The 21784-nt window shown below is 38.1% G+C and overlaps 1 long non-coding RNA gene across 1 annotated transcript in view; it reads left to right on the top strand.

Moving 5' to 3' along the window:
- The window catches only part of LOC122797306, a 248889-nt gene that overhangs the window by 105640 nt on the left and 121465 nt on the right, over positions 1 to 21784 (top strand). The window lies entirely within an intron of this gene.

The following is a 21784-nucleotide window of genomic DNA, read 5'->3' as shown; positions in this document are numbered from 1 at the left end:
ATAGATGCATGCCAGTGTAATCCTCCTCCCTTGCCAGTAGCCACTTAGTACTATATATCTTCAATTATTGTCTTTTTTTCCTCCTCTATCACTATTGGAGCTCTTCTTGCAATTAATATAAGTACTCCTCTTTTCCTTTGCCCCAGATATTCTGCTGAATAACCATCCTGAAAACCTTTCTTTATCAAATTCACATGCCTGTTCTTTCCAGGTGTGTCTCCTGTAGCATAGCTATTTGCACTCTACGTTTTTAATATAGTTCACTACTCTTTCCTTTTTGTATTTATCTGTAAGACTATTCAGACGGAAAGACATTATAGAAAGCATAATTTTATTGTATAGTTATTATTGTCTAATATCATCCACCCCATCCAACCACTACCTTTCTTTCCACTCCACTAACTACCTTGATTATAGCAAGCTCAGATGCTCATAAGCCAGTACTTATTATACAGCACAAACTTCTTCTTCTTGTAACATTTGTTAATGTCTGGTATGCACTTCACAGATAAAGATTCTAGTTGTCTACTGATGTACTATGTTCTTCATCTGTAAATATGTTGTAAGTAATTGCTATGTAAATTGTTATTCACTATGTAATCCAATGTATATACTGTCTGTTTATTTTAATTGTGGAACTTTTCTCCCCGGGCCTCCGCTGAAAATGGATCTATGTCCAGTCAGACACTCCCGGTCAACAAATTTAAATAAATAATTAATCAAATAATAAAAAATAAATTGTCACAGGGCGGCTACAGTGGTGCAGCGGTTAGCGTTGCCGCCTCACAGCAAGAGGTTCTCCGGTTCGATTCTCAGCTGGGGTGCCTTCTTTGCGGAGTCTGCATGTCCTCCCTGTGGTCATGTGGGTTTCCTCCAGGTGCTCCGGTTTCCTCCCACATCCCAAAGACATGCTGTAGGTGGATTGGACACTCTAAATTGGCCCTAAGTGTGAGTGTGTGCCTTCTGTGGAAGGTTGGGCGCCGGGCTGGCAACTCGACACTGTAAAACTCCACTGCCAATCATGAGCAGACAGGTGATCTGCTGTGGCGACCCCTAACCGGGAAAAGCCAAAAGAAGAAGTTATTATTGCCACCTTTTATGTACACCTGCTTTTTTGTTAAACATTTAGTTCCAACTTTTATGTTACATGCATCCTGTTTGGCAGGTTGATCTTTTATATAGTTGTTTCTTGTCATACCCATTTCAGCCTATGTCACAACTTACAGAACAGTCTGTTTTATTGAAAGCCTTCAGGAAAAAAAACCTCCCTCAATACCCCCCTAAAACCTATTAATTTAATAACACACAAAACTATGTACATCTTCAAATACTGAAGTTTTCGCTTCCTAATAAGAACAAAAAGTCTAAACTAATAGCCACACAGACAGGTTAGAGTTAACCAAAAAGAAAGGTTAATCATGGTAAGACCATGGTACAGCCTGTTCTTTTAGTAAGGGCTATCTGTTTTTTTTTCATATCTTTATAGCTCTCCTAACTGAGAAAACACTTGAATGCTTTCAGTAAACACTTTCTCCAAGCCATTTCTCTTTATCAGATTGTTTTTTAGTGACATGCTAACCAGACACAAACTTGCTAAGGATACCTTGTTCACCAGAAAAAAACCCTTATAACATTTAATATTCTTTTTCATTTACATGCTTTGTAATAAACTTGTTACTGGATAAACCATAGGGCCTTAACCAAGTCATTTCCCTATGCAAACATGGGAAAAAGTACACAGATTTTTCTTTTGTCATGCTTTCTTAACCAGACATCCCCCCTTTATTTACATTGTAGTGCCTACTTTCTTAAAACTGATCAAAGAAAAAGAGAGGAGGGGAAAAAGAAAAAAACAAAACAAAACAAACAAACAGAAAAAAGCACCTGTTTATATTATCACATTACATTTAAAAAAACTGAGAAAACTTTACTTTAAGTGTTAATTGATTTTTCCCACCTTTTGTTATTTGTGTTGATATACTCCTTCAGTGTTTCATTTATCTTAATCAGCTCTGAGCACATTTGACTTGTTTTTTCCTCTGGATTATTGGAAGCCATGTTTTGTACCAAAGCTGGATCTTGAACTACTTTTTGCTGAATAGCTGCAGGATTCTTTCCAGTCAGTGTTTTCTCTATAAAACACTTCTCTGTAATATGCCGATCAATACAAAACATTGTAAAAGTTTAAAAGATTGGCTTATTACATTTAGATCTCATTTAAATCTATGCCTTCAGCTCTTCCACAGAAGAGAAAAAAAAAAGTTCCTTCTACTGACACATAAACCAGGTGGCCAACTGCATGACACCCTCTTCCTCCTGCCCCAGCCATTCAGGTCCTGTTTTTGTGCCATTCACCCAACCTGCCTGCAACATAATTTCTTCTTTTAAGCTGTAGCAAATGCTTGCTACATTTTATACCCTGCCTTCATGGAGCATTACAACATATGCGCTTTACTTAAAAAAAAAAAAAAAAAAAAAAAACATATTTTTAAAGAGTAGCAAACTGCTTGTTACAAATGTAACAAACAGTTGTTACAGTTTATACCCTGCATGCACGGAACACTACAATGCTCAGGTTTTAGTTAAAAAAGACCATTTTCCCTTTTAAACCACAGCAAACTGCTTATTACAATGTAGCAAGCAACTGCTACAGTTTAGACAACACACAGAGTGCTGCAGTGCTCATGTTTGATTGCTAATGCAATACTGGCTTTTAAAAGATAGATCACGCCCGTGACACTTTATTCCTGGGGCAGTTGTCCCTTTCACCCCACCCTAGCTATTGTACTGCTTACTAGGAGTAACTGAATTTATTAAAAGTGACCCAGTTCCTGGTCCCTGTCTTTCAGTTTATTTTTTCATATTGTGAGAGCTGAAGTTAAACTTTTGATCAGTGTGCAGCCATCTTGGAAAGCTGCAGATGTTGTAGGAACCTATTATATTGGATTAGCACTGTATCATCGATCTGTAGCTAGGGAGGAGGGATTTAAACTAAGAACAAAGAAACCATGGGAAAGGCATGCTGCAAAAGGTGTGGAGTTCCATGGCCATACTCGAACACATGGTCAAAGAACATAAACAGGGGATGGAAGCTGTCCACAGAACTAATGCTAATAATCCATGGCTACAGTTCATAAATGGGGGCAATGCATAGTACCAATGATAATGAGGTTCAGAAAATTGGGGTGAGCATGAGGTTGCCATAGTTATGTGCAGCCTACAGTGTACCATACGCATGCACTATATGACTTGTTTTGGCCACAGGTGTGCAGATACTGACATGGTCATTTGCAGGAAGCAATGCATTGAAAAGTTCACTAACCAGGAGAATGAAGTATTACTCCAGTGAGCCTCCTGGGCACAAATGCCATAGACAGCTATTATCCTATTATCGGGGCCAGAACTGACTGATGCTGGTTCAGGATGTGAATGTTGTGGGTGGCTGTAATAGGTCTTTACAACAGATGTGATGAGATGTTACTGATATGATACTCCATGCAAAGGAAAAGGTACAAGATATTTTGACAGACAGGTCCACCACTGGGAGCAGACCATCAACACGACAGTCTCTTGTTGAGGTTGAGGAGTTTTGGGTCACTCACTGACAAGGAGAAGTGGCCACTCACAGCTGGACATGGCATTGATATGAAGGCTAGGTTTGAACTATCACATCTATGTTAGTAGGGGAAGTACCAGGCTAGTAACATTCATTACTGAACAGTTTAGCATACTCCACTGCATTATACTGAAGGGAAGAACTAACCAAGTTCCACTTACATATCTGCCCCCTCCAAGCCCATCTGTTTGGCAACTGCAACAACCTGCATGATAAGGTATGTCTGTTAATATATGCTATATCAATATTGTAATAGGTATGAGTATGCATACACAGGTGGTTATAGAGGCATATGTGTGTGGTTTGGCAATGGTGCATGTGTCTATGTTTTGACAGGTTCCACTGGTGGAGGGTCCAGCACAACAGAACAACACAGAGGTAATGACAGCAGGGCACATTATTATTGATAGTGATGGCAACATACAAGTGGCATGGTATGATGAGATAGTGAAGTTACATTGTCTGCATCACTACAGAGGAGAGGCCACCACATCTTTCATTGCAGTAGCCCCTGTAGAGGTACTGGTTGAGTGCACTGCCTCACTAGTGCATAATATATATGTATCTGAGAGCCCCGAAAGGGCCCCATTTGTGTTTCCCAGACCACATAGTATCTGAAATGTGCACAGCACCTCTGAGGTGCACTTACCTACCATAGGGAATAGATGTGGCTGTACAGCATCACCGTGACTTCAAGACTGTCCCTGATATGGCTGCAACACTTGGCATAACCATCAGGTGTGTAGGTCAGTGATCCAGGAAGAAATGGCTGCCATATACAGCATTGTGAAGATAATGAATATGGTCTATGGAAGTAACATAGAGTATAGAGACAGGAAATGCACAATGGTACTGATGTCAGTGGTGAAAAATGGGTTCCCATAGGTAACTGTTTGAAATTGCATTGAAACTATCATCTAGTTTGCTTCCACAAACCATGAAGTCTGTGGGTGTGGGATGGTCCTGAAGTTAGAAGGTCAGTTACAGATTATCCCAAGTGAAATTGCACAGATTGTTGGAGAAACAGCATCACTATCATCTGTGAGCACATGCATTGCCATCCCCAGTCATGGACATTGACCAGGGACATGCAACAGTGCTGCTTCAGTTTGACAGCTGGGATGCATGGACCTGTAATTTTATAGTCTTTGACCAGTTTGCTAACAATGACACTCATCAGGATCAACAGACAGGATCCTTCATCAGGATGCATATGCACAGCCCCATAATTCTGCACCTTTACTCTCCCAAAGCACATCAAGCACTTGCACTGCATGCTAAAACAGTGGACACCAAAAACAGTCATGTTGAAATAACTCCATCCCACCACTGGAGGATATAATCCCTGCCTCTCTCACAACCTCCCAGGGTATAAGGCAACTTAGTTTACCTCTTGTGACACCACCCCATATCATAGTGCTGCATTCACCTGTTATTGCATGCCCTCCCCACCTGTATGAGTGATGATGGTTCTGCCCTGCCCAGACCCTTAATTTGTATGGGTATGTTGATGTCTGATGTACAGGATGAATAGAGTAAGCACTGCCCTGCACAACCGAGATGTGATAACAATTACAACATTGATCATAACTGTGGGCAGGACTATGCCTCTTTGCCAGTGCTGCAGTGTACTGTGCCTGCCTCTGTTTCAGATATGATACTATTGCTACATGCTCCTCTCCTTACTTAACACCCTGCCTCCTGCTGCTGCTACGACTGGTATGGAAGACCCTGTCATGATGTTTATATGCTGATCTATGAATCCATACGGTTGCTTGCAAAATACCATGCTGTGTACAAAAAAAGCCAAAAGGAGCAAAGAACAAAACCAAGAAAAACAAGCTTCAGGCAGGGAAAACAATCCAAAAGTAATCCAAAGAGTAGCTAGAATGAATGCCAATGAAACTTATAAAATACTTTAATGAGGTCAATAGAAACAAGCGCTTTTGCCCGGCTAAATACCGAGCTTTCTCAAGTTGAAGTAGGACTACTAATAGCAACATTAAATAGTCCCTTCCAGGTCACATGGTTAATTAATTAGCCACAAATATAAAGCTAATTAACCACAAATTTAAAATACCAAAGTTTAGAGAACAATTTCAACAAGACTAAAGACATATAACTAGATTTTTCTAAAAATAAGCATAAATATAATAAATTTAAAACAATATAAATCACGTTTCCACAGGTCATAAATGTAACAACTAATAAAGCTTTAAAAGGTTCATAATAAATTAAGATATGTTGGTGTAAAAATGCATCATATTGCTACTCAAAAAACATAAACAGTCATTAATGTACCTTAAACAATATATGTACATGAAAAAAACCTATAGACGTGCCCTTCTAATTTTAAGAACACTACTAATGTTGATGCTCTCATTCAAACCCGGGGGTCTGCTTGCATCCAACTTATGTTGCCAAAGGAGCTCTCTGTATTCTAAACTAGTTTCCCAGTCTCCACCCCTGGCATCAGGGAATACTTGTTCCAGAATTAAATATCTAAATTCAAAATTGTTACATGTGAGAGAATGCTTGTACAAAGCATTTGATTCTTTCTGTTTAGAAATATCATAAAAGTGCTCGTAGATTCTTTTCCTAAGGGGCCTTTCGGTTTTGCCTATGTAGAAACTGGTGCAGGTAGTGCAAAACCCTAAATAAACCACCCCTTTACTCCCACAGTTTGTGTAATTCTTGGGTTTAAAAATAAAATTCCTTGAAGGAATATATAAACTTGGGGTGTTAAAAATAGCATTGCATTGTTTGCAGGCACCACATTTAAAGGTGCCTATTCTGGGGACCTGTGTGCCCGTTCTGCAAGTGTAATTCCCCTCAAAAATCTCCTTAAGATTAGTGTCCCTCTTTCTGATGAACTTGGGATGTGCTGGTATGATGTTTTTCAATTCATCGTGGAGTGAAAAAACTGGCCAATGCCTATGTATCACTTCTTCAACGTCCGGAGAGTTAAGGCAGTAAGTGTAGATGAAACTACCATGGACGTCGTCAGGTGTCTTATTATTAGTAATGTAATGGAAAATTGCATCTGTGCCCAAAAGAGGGGGATAGCAGGTTTCCCTACTGTCCATGACCTGTCGGGCTAGAGTGGTTAAGAGTGTAAAAGGGTACCCTCTTTCGTGGAACAAAGATTTAAAAAAATTGATCTCTTCTGTAAAATCATGCAAAGTACTAGACATTCTGGAAGCTCTAATGAACTGCCCTTTAACAATACCCATTTTTTGGTGAAAGGGGTGCCCACTCTGGAAATGTAAATATGAATTAGAAAATGTGGGTTTCCTGTATAGTTTAGATTGAAATGAATGGTTAAGTCGATCTTTGTATAAAGTTACATCAAGATAATGGAGTTCATGATCACTGATCGTACAGGTGAAGGTCAAAAAGTGAGTGGTTGAATTAAGATAGTTGAAAAAGTCCAAAAATTGGTTTTGGGTACCCGCCCAAAAAATACAGATGTCATCTAGGTACCTTTTGTAGTGTACCAAGTACTGTGCCCAGGTGGTGGAAAAAATGAACCTTTGCTCCCATCTGTGCAAAACAACATTGGCGTAAAAGGATGCACAGGGGGTTCCCATAGCTACTCCTTTTCTCTGCTTGTATATTTCACCATTGAAAAATATAAAGTTGTTCTCTAACATTATTCCCATGAATTCAACCAACAGGTTAATTACAGTATTGCCCAAGTTGGTTTCAGTGGTTAATACCTCATTAAACCACTCCAAACCAACAGAGTGTGGAATGCTTGGAAATAAATCAACTATGTCAATAGTGATCTGGTTTGTAAAAAGAGGGTTCTATTCCTTTAAGAAAATCCCAGGAATCCTTACAAACATGTTTTAGTGATGTACCAAACTGTTTTGTTACCTGGTCAATAATTTTCCCTAGAGGTTCAGTAATACCACCCGCTCCAGAGACAATGGGTCGAAACTTCAAAGGGTCAAGCCCTTTGTGTATTTTAGGGATTCCAAAGATAACCGGGATTTTTGGCTTGTTGACATGTAAATTATTGTACAATTTTTTATTGATAGCCCCTTGCAGTAAATGATCAGTTAACATGAAGCTGATTTTGGAATAAGCAATGTTGGCCTCATTTCTAGATACTAACTCGTACTGGTTAGAGTCCTGCAACATACTATAGATGTAATTATCATAGTCAGAATTGTACATCAACACTACCCCACCCCCTTTGTCGGGTTTCATGACTCTAACATTCTCTTTTTTAAGATGGTTAATGGATCTGGATGCTTGTTGGTCTAAATTAGTAGAAAAAGTTTTAACTACTTGGGACCGTGAAAATCTAAGGTCCCTTTCAACAAGTTCCTCAAAGACCTTAATAGATGGGTGTGTGGGGGGATTGAAAGTACTAGTTCTAGTCAGTCCATTGTTAACAAAGGGTTGTCCTTTGAAATAAAGTGCAAGATTTAAACTCCTAACAAAAAGTTTTAGATCTATCAGGGTTTTGGCAATGTTAAGGGGTCGTAGGGGTACAAACTGAAAACCTTGTGTGAGTAAGTCAAAAGCATCCTGTTTAATGTCTATATCTGTGTAATTGAAAATAATAAAGTTGTCCTTCTTAATTTTAGTGTAGTTACGTCCTTGTTCAATGGATAAACTTTGTTCGGTGCTAGTTTGAACCCCAAAATCAGATTGACTTACTTCTGTTCCTTGCTCCACCCCTGTGGTATCTGTTTCTGTCCCCTCACCCCCGACCTCCCGGGGGGTTGCTGAAAATCCTGGAAGGAGTTTTTCCTCCCCTTCTCAGCCAACCTTTCACTCCTACGGAGTGGTTCACTGTATGTTAAATTACAATTGTCGAAAGTGTTGCCCTGGTTGTTCTTGTGAGTGTTAATACCAACATTCAATTTATTATCCCACCGTGGCTTACAAGGGAGTGGATATACCACTCCTTCATGGTATTCAATGAGGTCACGTTCTAATTTACGAATTTTACGGTTCAGAATTTTGACACAGAACTGGTCAACCTCGTCAAACACCTTATCATAATTGTACTTAACACTCCGAAAATTACTATCATTCACCAAGGAATTATTTAAAGCATTCAATTCAGTTAGAAGAATATCGGCTTTCGCCTCATATTCAAAAATCATAGCATTTAAAATCTCAATACCAGCCCTATCAAAAATGTCACATAGCTTCTTGTAGTATGAGGTTCCCATTTGTACATTATTAGGGAACTTGAAACAACGTAAACCCTTCGGTACACATTGTACAGTCACACACTCTTTCAAGTAATTGATTTTGAGCTGGTTGCTCTTGTAAGCATACAGTTTATCTTTCAATTCGTTAAAATTAGACTCAGTGTTATTGGTATTGTTGGTAGTCACAGTACCTTGGTTGAAAATGAACTGCTGGTCTGTCCAAGCGTTAAAATTAAAGTTCTTGGATTGTCTTTTGTGCATGTTGTTATGAAGGGAAGATGAGCCCTCAGCGTGCTCAGAGTTGACAGCTCTAGCAATCGTGGTGTTTGACGGAAGTGGAATATCCAAACCAGTAGTGCCACCTCGTACCAAGACCGGTGAAGACTTCCTCCTAGGGTCAAAAACTTGTTGTTGGTTTCCAGGCAGCGTAGTATTGTAATCGTTGTTACTTTTTAAAAGGTTAGTTAATTGCGTGAGTAGGGAAAGGACTTGATTGAATTCTGTCCGTGTTACTGGACCATCTTCACGGTCATCCCTTAGCAGCTGAGGCGTGTCAGCAAAATTAGTAGATTCGATTTCCTCAGCCATGAAACAATAGCACAACGTCCAAAACCAAAAAAGCCAAAAGGAGCAAAGAACAAAACCAAGAAAAACAAGCTTCAGGCAGGGAAAACAATCCAAAAGTAATCAAAAGAGTAGTTGGAATAAATGCCAATGAAACTTATAAAATACTTTAATGAGGTCAATAGAAACAAGCACTTTTGCCCGGCTAAATACCGAGCTTTCTCAAGTTGAAGTAAGACTACTAATAGCAACATTAAATAGTCCCTTCCCAGTCACATGGTTAATTAATTAGCTACAAATATAAAGCTAATTAACCACAAATTTAAAATACCAAAGTTTTTTTCATGTACATATATTGCTTAAGGTACATTAATGACTGTTTATGTTTTTTGAGTAGCAATATGATGCATTTTTACACCAACATATCTTAATTTATTATGAACCTTTTAAAGCTTTATTAGTTGTTACATTTATGACCTGTGGAAACGTGCTTTATATTGTTTTAAATTTATTATATTTATGTTTATTTTTAGAAAAATCTAGTTATATGTCTTTAGTCTTGTTGAAATTGTTCTCTAAACTTTGGTATTTTAAATTTGTGGTTAATTAGCTTTATATTTGTGGCTAATTAATTAACCATGTGACTGGGAAGGGACTATTTAATGTTGCTATTAGTAGTCTTACTTCAACTTGAAAAAGCTCGGTATTTAGCCGGGCGAAAGCGCTTGTTTCTATTGACCTCATTAAAGTATTTTATGAGTTTCATTGGCATTCATTCTAGCTACTCTTTGGATTACGTTTGGATTGTTTTCCCTGCCTGAACCATGCTGTGTACAACAAACATCAGAAGCATGCCATTACTAGTGCTAGCACATGATTGACTATATTTTGGATATCTTAACAGGCAGTGTTATAGGCCATTTACTGCAGGATCTAGGGTTGCTTATGGGGGTCATCAATCAGGTCTTTAAGGCACATCCAATAGCAACTGCAACAGACACTCATAGTATATTGTATATGGTTGGCTCTTGCTGACAGATTAAGATTAATTGTATGTATAGACCAGTCTCATTAGTGTGTGTGTGTGTGTGTGTGTGTGTGTGTGTGTGTGTGTGTGTGTGTGTGTGTGTGTGTGTGTGTGTGTGTTCACTAACCGGAAGGCCATTTGGGAAGTCCTGTCACAGGAACCTTTGGTATAGGTCAGACACGATCAAATGTGTGAATCATGTGTACTGCACAGGTGGTATATGAAGACATTATATATTATGACTTGGGCATTACAGAAAAACTGGCATTTCAGGGAGTAACAGCCATTCTTGCTGAAATATCACACTACTTTTGTGCCAGGTGCAGTCTTGATGGGAACATATGTGCAGTCTCCAGCTCCCAGGACTTCAGGGGTAATAGGGTATGTCATTAAAGGCAGCCATAGTATTGGTTATCTTCTTCATTGTTTTGGGGAATCTGCTATGTTCCCCCACATTTTGTACCATTATATCAAGGAACTGGTTTAGAATTCCAGAAGCTGACTCCTGGGATATACATAATATGGCCCTGTAGGTTGCTGGAAGGTTCCTGTTTAAGATGCCACGGTATCCATAGGAACAGACATACCCTGCATTCCCCTTGATTGTGTTTGTAGGCGTCACATTTCTACTAAATATACTTAGAGTATCCCATTTCACTCAGAAATGTTCTACAGACTTTTTGGTGTATAAGCTGTTGGTATGTCAAGTGCTGTATTTACCCCTACCAGTGTCATGGACAGCACTGATACCCAATATTGTGAGCAATGAATACAGTGGTGGCTCCCAACATGCACAGCTGGGGTACTGCTCCAGCTGTTTATAGCACCTCTCCCATTATAAACAGCAAATCATGGCATTCAAAGTGGGTATGCGACACTGCACAGAATACCCATTTTATATGTGCGTGAATCGTCTACCATTTTGGGTTCCTCATTTTCATGCCAGTGTGCATAGTTAGCATATACTTCAAATCAAGCTATTTTGTCCATTGCACAGCTATACTATCTATCTCTTTGAATCACCGACAACCTGTACGTTGCCACTGCCTATACTAATTTGTGTTGCATAATGTGCTGTATGAAGCCCAGTTTATGACTGGACACTTTAAAGAAAGGAAAATGTTTTTCTGTATTTTTGCCATACTACAAAAACACTACAGGGAGCATGTATACAAAATAACATTAATTTTCTATATAACTTTGTGCTTAATAAGTATAGCGTTCATAGTACTATCTTTTATTTTAAAATTCTTAAAATCTGGTAAGCAAAGTAGAATAAAAATAAAATTTTCTATATTTTACAGTCATTTATTAAAATGGTGAAAGTAAGTGAAACTCCACCCATTTTACATATTTCTTCATTCTGTGCACTATCCATGCCTGCAGTATTTCTTATTTTGTATTAAAGTTATTCACGTTTGTTTAAAACTGATATGATTTTTTTATGATTTTTTTAATTTAGAAAAATCTGTAAAGTCTCTTCATGGAAAAATAAATCTTATTAACCAATTAAGGTTCATTATCCTCAAATGCTGCTTTTCAAGGGTAGCTCGGGAGTTTTGGTCTGGTTACATGACATGCAAGATGAAGCTATGGGAATAAAACTCACGCTAGCTGAATGTTGCTCATTTGTGGCAAACTGCCCTAGTCTACTAAGCCATACTATTAGATAAGAAATCTACCATTCAGCAGATGGTAACTGTATGAACTGTGTCTCCCTGATCCCAACTTGAAAAATCAACAGTTTCCATAATGTTTTGTATTTACTACCTCTACTGTAAAAGCAGAATCATGCTAGCTAGTTTTTTACTATGTGTTTTTCCTCCCGAATTACCAGCTGACCATCAGCTGTCTTGTTTTTGTGGCCAGCCCATTCATTTTTCTCGGAAGAGAGTCAGCTGCAGGAAATGTAATACAGGCAGCAATCATTTTTTTTTTAATGGCCTATCCCCTCCCCTGGGTGAGGAGATATGTGACTTGCATCAATGCAGGGCAACTATGCTTTCAATATCTAAGTGCATGCTTCTGTGCACCTACAATAAAGGCTGCTACGAAATGGCTTGATGAGCATACACACACACACACACACACACACACACACACACACACACACACACACACACACACACACACACACACACACACACACACACACACACACAATTTCACCCAGGGCAACCTCTGTGTCTGCCACTCTTTTTCTTTGTTTTCTTTGAAGTATTATGACAAAATATGATGCCGACCATTCCCTCTACCAGGATCCTTCCCATGCCAACTCCTAAGGAGCATGAATCACTAATTAAACTTGGGTCACCTGGTTCATATACGGATGTCATCTGTCTGTGGCAACAGAACTGGCTGTGCTAGCCAGTTTTGTACCCTTTTAGCATGTTTCTTTTTTTCTTTGAAGTTATGCAAAGGTATGTCATAACTTGAGTCACAGATTCAACTGCTTTGATTTTTGACAAGTCTGACTCCTTATGATTGTTTACACTTTGGGGACTCATCATGGATCCCATTTAGACCTAAGTTTATATTATTAGTTTTCTGTTTCTTATTTTGTTCATATTATGTCCGAATCAGTGAATTACCAGGTAGCACATTCATGTAAATGTTAAGAAGATCAGAAGCATTTGTTCTTGTATGTTCAGATACTGTCACTTCCACGTGGTATCCTACAGACGAGCCATTAAACCATTGTTCAATCTGCCTGAGTTAGTGGTAGCCTAGGTGGAGTTTAAATATCTTGTGGTACTAACCAAATAGGGCACTGGAATTGTCCTGGCCAGACTTCCACTAGTCTCTATAAATACCATCTTTGTTCTTGTCTGAAAATAGGATTCGGGTCTAAAGGGCCTAATAAGGTCAAAAACAAAGTAAAAATATATAAATATAAATGAATAAAACTGTTTTTTTTTTTTACCTTTGCTGTACATTGACATGAAATTCCTGAAGTAAGTCATCTGAAGTACTAGCAAGTGTGGAAGCTGGAGGCTGCAGCTGGAAAGCTGAGGTAAACAGTTGCATTTATTAAGCTGTATTTCCTCATTGAAAAGATCACTGATATGAACAGAAACATTCTTAAGTGTTACGTGAAACAGTTTTCTTGTTACGTAACTGTATCTGATTAAAGGTAGCTTGAGACTGCCATATATTGTGTTATCTTATTAACTAGTACATATACAGCAAAGTTCTGTTATAAGCATTTTTCAAAAGTGTGAACAATACCCATTGTTCCTTTAATCATGACTAATTATATTTAATGTTGTTGTTGTGTCTTTCGTCTTTTCCTGATTAGGGGTCGCCACAGCGGAACTCCAGTCTGCTAATGATTGGTAGTTGATTTTTACGTGCTGAGTTACCAGCACAACCTTCAACGAAGGTATGCCCATTCACGCATGTCTCCACGCAGAAGACGCTCTAGCTGAGAATCGAACCGGACAGCGTCTTACTGTGAGGCGACAATGCTACCGCAGCACCACCACCGTGGGATACGACTAATTATATTTAATAAGTATGTGAAATTCTTATACCTACAAAGAACTGTAATCATCTTCTAATCCTAACATGCTTCACATGTCCATTTCCATCTCTGTATTCTGTTGCTGCACGTATTACAGAAAGCTCTTTTTCCAGCATAATGCCACTACCATAATAGCAGGAATGAAGTTATGCCTCTGGTTTAATATCAGAACATGTCAATGTTGAATTAAGTACATTATGCAATTGTAAACATAAAACATACAGTTGTGCTGCATATGTTATAAAAGTCAGAACAGTCCATGGCACTGCAGTCATGTTCTGAAACGCTTAATCCTCTGACTGATGCATAATAAAAGTAAGTTCATAAAACCTGACTGACGAACAAAGATTAATAATATCTGCTCATCCAGGCATTACACATTAAAACCAAACAAAAGAGCTGGACAAAGTCTATCCTCCTATAATATAGCCAAACTTTGGAACACATTACCATTCCACATAACTCAAGTGGAATCTTCACAACTCTTTAAATCATCACTCAGACTACACTACCAAAATAATTTATCCTGTCACTGCACAATAATTAAACCTCCATAGCCTCCCCACCTCATGCCAAACCTTCCTACAGGGTTATCGTAATTCACCTCTGTATATATTGCTGCCTGACCTTTTCGCTCCTTCTACCTACCTCTTGCTGCCCTTTACTGCCAGACTTTTTCCTCCTTCTCCCTACCTCTCGCTAAACTATCCTATACAACACTCTCAACTTACCTCACTATATACTTCTGCCCCTTTACGTATGGGTTCTACTCACTCCCTCAGTTGAAACCTTCTGTGAACTTTTTTATCTGAAGGTGTAACTAGGAATATGTTATTTTAATGTACTACCGTTATGGTATATAATGGGCAAATGTTTTTAAAACTCTTAAACGTTTTAAGGTTCTTCCATAATGTACTACCATTATGGTATATAATGGGCATATGTTTTTAAAAACTCTTAAATGTTTTTATGTTCTACTTTTATTTTGAATGTAATACCATGGAGCTTTTCTCCCCGGGCATCCACTGAAAATGGGTCAGTGACCCAGTGGACTTTCCCGGTCAAGAAATGTCAATAAATAAATAAATTCTTGGTCTTAACAGACTGATGATATCTGCTCTAAATAAAGTAATTTTAGGTAGTATCCTCTGACTGATGCATAATAAAAGTAAGTTCATAAAACCTGACTGATGAACAAAGATTAATAATATCTGCTTATCCAGGCATTACACATAATTGTTAAAGGGATATAATTATACCTCTCAGCTTCCTAGAGCAAGAAATCTGGACAAGGCCGTAGATAATGGGGAACAAAAGCCAGAAAATAGGGACAATTTTTAAATATTGTTCTTACAAAGTTAGAAAGTTGATAGAATAACAGGATTTGAATTAACATGAATTTTCTGAAAGATATAAAGCCTGAAACTCAAATGCCTGTCATTATATTCTGACTTGAATTCTCAACAATTTGCCAGTGATTTGCTAGAAAGCCACAATTTTATGAGAAACAGACCAAAAATATGAGGCAAAAGTCTGGACATTATGCGAAAATCTGTACAGTTGAGAGGTATCATGTCAGGATTCACAAGCAAAAGCTGTAGCAAATCTTCAAACAGTAGAAAGCATTTCCTTATAAAAATACTTGTTCATCTATGACTGTGATTTGTCATGTAGGAGACGGGCAACATAAAAATGTTTGAAATCACAATCATGTTAATTTTATCTCTTGACGTCATTTCATAAAAATCTACTGCCAATCATTAGTGGACCGGAGTTCCGCTGTGGCGACCCTTAACCGGGAAAAGCCGAAAAGAGAAACAACAAGATTTTCAGTGGATTTGCTGTAGATATCTCATTATCTGCACATCACCCCCCCTTTCTATGTGAGTTACACTGTCTGCCAGCTTGTCAGCAGATTATAGGTTGTAGTCTCCGCATGTCTTGGATCTTGTCCCTATTTATCAGATCTTCTGGCATGGTTTACCAAAACAGAAATGACAAGCATAAAAGAGGAGTTTCAGTACTTGTCCTTGACAAAATTTGATCACCGCAAAATTCACATTCATTTGCTACTGACAGTGTGGCACTCTCTATAAATGGGAAGGTGTGGAACATTCTCCCATATTATAGGTCACCAATTACACCTATCATAGAAAGGCAAAACTTTGCCTCTGAATTAAAGGGGCATTTATTTATTTATTTTACATTTGTTGACTGGGTTAGTCCAACTGAGCTAAGTAGCCCTTTTTCAGAGGAAGCCCAAGAAGGAAAAGCTCCACAGTTTTACAATTTTAGTGTTAACAGTGCCATTTTGAGAAGTTCTTAATATTTCAGGGATTTATATGCCCCTTCCTTACTTAAAACTTTTCTGGCTTACTGGAATCTATTTTTGTGCATAGCTATTCACATGATGGCAGTACTCTTGATTTTGCTTGGGTAGAGCATGAATGTAGCAGTATGAATTGTAGTTCATCTAAAACACTTGGGAATTCAGACCATCAGTCTGTGACTTGAGAAATTATTTTTAAAAATGATGTGTGTCGATTCAGCCCCATATTATGGTGGGATAAAGCCTTGACTGCACTTCAGATGACCCATGTTCCACTAGTGGCATGGCTGGTGATGGGACTGAAGGGGGGTGGAGCATGGGAGCCAGTGTTTGACACCAACTTTCCCAACCTTGGATGCAGTTTTGGTTGCTGCATTGGTGACACTTTGTGTTGTATCTTCGCAGCATGAAGAATTTAGGTTACCAGTGCTGCAAACAGTGTGATGCTTGCATGGTTGGAACTTAGGCCAGTTGGACCAATTTGGCCCAATCGTTTCCCGCTCCCTTGAGGCCCCCATACTAGGCTATGAGATGGTCATAATGCCTTATATGATGGAGAGATTTGCCTAAAAGAGACTATAGCAAAGTGCAAGGCATTTTCTTACTGTAGTCTTGGTCCCTCAGTACTTACAAGTCCAGTATTATTAGGCACTATATTATTAGTAACTGCAGCATCATCCCTCTTGTATAGTTTGTAGTGTAAGCTGCTTACACTCCTATAGTAGTCAATTGCTGTTGCTGAGTGCTCAACAATTTTTAACCCCCAAACTGGTATTTTGTGTACCACTCCAGTGACTGCATCAGATGATAAGACCAGGCTTATTCTGAAGAATGATAAAGAGGCAGTGTTTTCTTTTGCTTCTCTTGCTGATATTTGTTTATGAATGGTTGTTAATGAATAAAGTTACAACAAATAACTGTGGAATAGTCAGTCCCAGACAGCATGAAACCAAATGCTAATAATGATAAATAAATATGGATACTGTGATGTTAGGTAACTTCTGATAGCTAAGACGTCTGACAGAATTTAGCGGTATGGCAGAGAAATGCTTTTTGCAGTCATAGATAGAAGCAAAATAATCCCAGAAAAGTGAAACATGAGGTGTATGTGCTGAGTGGTGCAAGGCAGAGAAGGGGAGAAGAAATTATTTACTTTACTGAAAGTGTTAAAACTGTAGCACAATGGAAAATAGTCAAAGATACAATACCCTTTAATCAATATTGATGCAATAGTGCAAACATGCAGAGAAGTACAAGTCAGAATAGTGTATAGCATAAATGAACAGAATTATAAGTAGACATGATACAAGAATTCATCTATTAAAATAAGTAGTAAAATATATAAAAGATGAGTATACCTGTACTCTGTCATAACATCATATAGTACAATGTTTCTATGGAGAAAATACTATACAAAGAGCAAAGTATTTGAGTATGTGCAATTACTGGGCTGTGATATGAAGGAGAGTAAGGCAGGAGTTGAATGAAGGGAATATAAGAAAGGGTGGAGCTCACCTTCCAAGTGCTTTGTATTATTCAGAGAGTGCTTCATTTAAGGCACAGTGCTCACAAAGTTCTGCTTTAAGAGTATTGGCTCCACTTTGCACATTCTGATTGACTCATATACCGCAAAAATAGCCAATCAAAGTACAAGTAACTTGAGCCAATCAGAGGTTGTCTACTGATGCAAAGTGAGCCAACCAGGAGACGAAGAAAAATGAAGAACGAGTGAGCAGCTTCTAGGCAGTTTTTGTGCCACAGTGATGCCTTTAAAAAGGGTTTTGCTGGGAGCACTTTCCTTTTCTTTGTGGATTTAACTTCACTCTCAAATTCATCAGTGAAGAAGAAGGCAACAATGGCTTTTTCTTTATGAGGTCAGCACCATTATGATTCAGGAGATTCCTGGCATGGATGGATTAACTCAGGGGCTGGCAAACTTTTTGGGACTGCAGCAGTTCAACCTCAAGGTGCAAGAAAGAATATTAAGACTGTGGAACAGAACAGTAGATCGGTGGAGAGCAGTGACTACAGTACAGTGTGAGCCGGTACTCACAAAATGATCTGTGATTTCTTTTCTGGGGAATCATCTCTGTTGGTGGTGTGTCTTTGGCTACAGGTAAGTGCCTAATATTTACTCCAGGTTTTGCTAAAGCAGTGGAGAAAGAATAGGCAAGCTTTTGTATTTTCTTAGTTTGTGTTGTAGAGGATAGGGAAGTTTTCTGCAGTACATTGTGGGGGGTAAGCAAAGTCTGCCAGCTTAGTGTTTTTAGAGGGGTAGGGAAATTCTAGCAGCTTGTTTTTTATGTATGCACTGTCTATAGGAAAACAGAAAAGTTTACTAATAACTCCAGCCAGAAGCTCACATAATAAAAAATGTTATCAGGTTTTATTTTGCTGAGTAATATAATTCAGTATTATTTACCATGAGTATCGGTTAAGTCTTTTGTGTATTATAGTTTATTTGTGGTGCAGAGGATAGGGGAATTTCCTGCTGCACATTGGGGTGGGCTGGGGTGGGGAGGGGGGATAGGGATATTCTCTCTGAAATGCTTAAGCATTTTATGTTTACAAGGCTGCAGCTTGAGCTCTCCTCCACCGTCTGTAGGAGGGCAGAACAGCTTACTAATAACTTCAACTAGGAGCTCAAACCAAGAAAATGTGAAAGAAAACCAAATAGTCAACAGAACGAGGTCCTTGTCAGCAGAAACCACACACCAAAATAAAATCCTTAACGCGTTTTATTGTAGTAACAAAGCGTTTTCGCCACAGCAATCCGTGGCTTCTTCAGAGGAAATAAACATCTAAAACAGCACACTCCATTCATATCAGGAAATTCAGGAAGTGACATCTTCCAATTTCCTGAAAGCAGCAACCACTTTTTTTAAAAAGATATATCATATAAATATGATGTATAATACAAAACACTACAAAACATGTTATTAATTAATACAACAGCCTGTGTGTAAACTTTATATGAAAAACATGAATGAAATAAAACTTATAAAATACATCTAAGTATGAATAAAAAATTTTTAACAGTTAAAACTGTACCTTTTTATTTTATTTATTTATTTATTTATTTACAGGACCAGCTGTCCTAGTAGAAATACCTATAAGTATGTATGTGTATAACTACAATTGCAAGCTACTAAACTGACTTTTGTTACAACCTAATAGTATCATCAAAATAACCTGTCTTATACCTATATAAGCCAATTTAACCCTATAGTATAAAGTAAAGAACCCATTTCTATGTCCTTTTAATACTGATGATGGGTGTTTCAACCTATGGTGTTTCCATATGCTCTTGTACCTTTAATATAAACAACAAACTCTACCCTGTTTTCATAAAGAAAACTAGAAAAATTTATTTATAAACTACCTAAAGTAACTTTTTAATTTCAGTACAGGAGCTATATTGCAGTTGCTGTTCAAACCTGGATGCCTAAATGCATCGAGGCGTAACTGCCATTCTAGCTCCCTATTTTCTAAAATTAATGAAAAAGGTCCTCCCCTAGTCTTTAATGGTGCAGTTTTAACTGTTAAAAAATTTTTATTCATACTTAGATGTATTTTATAAGTTTTATTTCATTCATGTTTTTCATATAAAGTTTACACACAGGCTGTTGTATTAATTAATAACATGTTTTGTAGTGTTTTGTATTATACATCATATTTATATGATATATTTTTTTAAAAAAAGTGGTTGCTGCTTTCAGGAAATTGGAAGATGTCACTTCCTGAATTTCCTGATATGAATGGAGTGTGCTGTTTTAGATGTTTATTTCCTCTGAAGAAGCCACGGATTGCTGTGGCGAAAACGCTTTGTTACTACAATAAAACGCGTTAAGGATTTTATTTTGGTGTGTGGTTTCTGCTGACAAGGACCTCGTTCTGTTGACTATTTCAACTAGGAGCTCACAGGATGGAAAAAATGAGTTACTTTATTCTTACAACATGTAATTTTTATGCATTACTTTGATACAGTATTATTTACCATGAGTAGCTGTTGAAATTATTTTGACACTGACTGTGGGACTGGCCCTTTCAATGTAGAACTTCAAGTAACGTGGACTTTTTAAGAATCAGAATGAAGAATATTCCTTATAATGAAGTACACTTGAGAGGTATTGTTTAATAAATCATGTGAAATCTAATTTCTCAGTGGAGAAAGTGCATAGATTAAGATAACTCAGCCTTACGCAGACCTGCTGCTTTTGCTTTGATTGCATGCTTAGTTATCGCAGTGTGCTTGTTGTGTTTGGTTTAGCTTTGATTGCATGCTTAGTTATCGCAGTGTGTTTGTTGTAAGTGATTGGTTTAGCTTTGATTGCATGCTTAGTTATCACAGTGTGTTTGATAATTATACATTTTTCAACTTCAGTTACACACTGTGTTTTTTTATAAAAGACTTTTACATGTGTAGTGTTAATTCTTGGTTGATATATACTTCAATACTGATTTTGCTTGAAAGTCCACTTCATCCTGGCACTGTGGATATGGTGAGTTTTCACAGAGTGCGAAAATAGGGTGTTCCACATTGTGCCCATTTGTCACACATTGTCAGGGTCTGTGTCCCACATTGACCACTTAATAGGTATGAGGTAGAGAGAGAAAAACAAAGAATAAATAAACAAGTGTTGGGTGCAACAAGGAAGAAGTGAGAAGCTGTCTACTACCTTGGTTTAAGGACATCCAAGTAGCAGTACACAGCTTGAGAACATGTTTAGTAGTAAGCCAGGGTGCACACACATCTGGTGACCCACCATGTAAACACAGGACTTCAGTGATCCATCAGACAGGCCCCTTATAGTGTGCCTAACTAAGTAATAAGCAGACCCTGAGAGAGGAACTACCGGAATTGGTGGACTGGGGGTATTCCAGGAGTCCAGTCATTTTCACATGTTGTATGACAAAATATGAGCTAATAAATAAGCATACTATTTTATTTTAGCACATAATACCATGCATTCCTGATATCTAATATGAAATAGTCTTATTTTCAAGAAGACAGCAAGTGAAGAGAGAGGTAGGTTGGTAGATGGGGGGACCAGATGAGGGCCCCCACCAAAAAGGTCAAATTAGTGCCCACAATTGCTAAGGCTGACCCTGGCTGCTTGGATGAGAAGTTGTGCATGCATGGAAATGATCATGCACCTCTCAAAGGTAGCTAAAGCAGAGCTTGCATTTTCCTTTTGGAATCATGAGTGGGGCTCCACCATTCCTCATTTACACATGCTAAATGGATGGTGGAGTCTTTTATTCTGAAATTAGGCATGCTATGACATGCTCAGCTGGCTGTGTTATGCCACATGAAAGTGTTTTGGAATCTTGCTCTATGAGTTAGGAATAAATTGCCAGATTAAAAATATTTAATGTGAGTGTCCCTCCATGGCTCTTTCCTGAAGCCATTCTTGCTAGGTTTATTTATATCTTCTTTTCCATTATGCAAGAGTATTTTGATTATCATGTATGCAGATGACACCAAAACCAATGCTAAGTAGGAAATGTTAAGTAGCATGGAATCATACAGTTTTTTAGGGATAGATTT

This window comes from Protopterus annectens, chromosome 3.part0, assembly GCF_019279795.1.
Source record: "Protopterus annectens isolate FY-2018-M chromosome 3.part0, PAN1.0, whole genome shotgun sequence".
Taxonomy (NCBI): domain Eukaryota; kingdom Metazoa; phylum Chordata; order Ceratodontiformes; family Protopteridae; genus Protopterus; species Protopterus annectens.
This window is presented reverse-complemented; position numbering and strand designations above follow the sequence as displayed.